Source organism: Triticum dicoccoides, chromosome 7B (assembly GCF_002162155.2).
Source record: "Triticum dicoccoides isolate Atlit2015 ecotype Zavitan chromosome 7B, WEW_v2.0, whole genome shotgun sequence".
NCBI lineage: Eukaryota > Viridiplantae > Streptophyta > Magnoliopsida > Poales > Poaceae > Triticum > Triticum dicoccoides.
The window spans coordinates 2716826-2717837 of NC_041393.1; positions in this window are offsets into that span (position 1 = coordinate 2716826).

The following is a 1012-nucleotide window of genomic DNA, read 5'->3' on the forward strand; positions in this document are numbered from 1 at the left end:
TTGTCGTTTCTTAAATTTTGGGGCTGCGATGCTTATGTGAAAAAGTTTCAACCTGATAAGCTCGAACCCAAATCGGAGAAGTGCATCTTCATAGAATACCCAAAGGAAACTATTGGGTACACCTTCTATCATAGATCCGAAGGCAAGTTATTCGTTGCTAAGATGGATCCTTTCTAGAGAAGAAGTTTCTCTCGAAAGAAGTGAGTGGGAGGAAAGTAGAACTTGATGAGGTAATTGTACCTTCTCCCTTATTGGAAACTAGTTCATCACAGAAATCAGTTCCAATGATTCCTACACCAATTAGTGAGGAAGTTAATGATGATGATCATGAAACTTCAGATCAAGTTGCTACCAAACCTCATAGGTCTTCCAGAGTAAGATCCGCACTAGAGTGGTACGGTAATCATGTTCTGGAAGTCATGTTACTAGACCATGATGAACCTACGAACTATGAGGAAGCGATGATGAGCCCAAATTCCACGAAATGGCTTGAGGCCATAAAAATCTGAGATATGATCCATGTATGAGAACAAAGTATGGACTTTGATTGACTTGCTCGATGATCAGCAAGCCATGTTAAATAAATGGATCTTCAAGAAGAAGACGGACACTGATAGTAGTGTTACTATCTACTAAAGCTCGACTTGTTGCAAAAGGTTTTTCGACAAGTTCAAGGTGTTGAATACGATGAGATTTTCTCACTCGTATCGATGCTTAAGTCTGTCTGAATCATGTTAGCAATTGCCACATTTTATGAAATCTGGCAAATGGATGTCAAAACTGCATTCCTTAATGGATTTATTAAAGAAGAGTTGCATATGATGCAACCAGAAGGTTTTGTCAATCCTAAAGGTACTAACAAAATGTGCAAGCTCCAGCGATCCATCTATGGACTGGTGCAAGCATCTCGGAGTTGGAATATACACTTTGATGAGTTGATCAAAGCATATAGTTTTGTACAGACTTACGGTGAAGCCTGTATTTACAAGAAAGTGAGTGGGAGCACTACAAC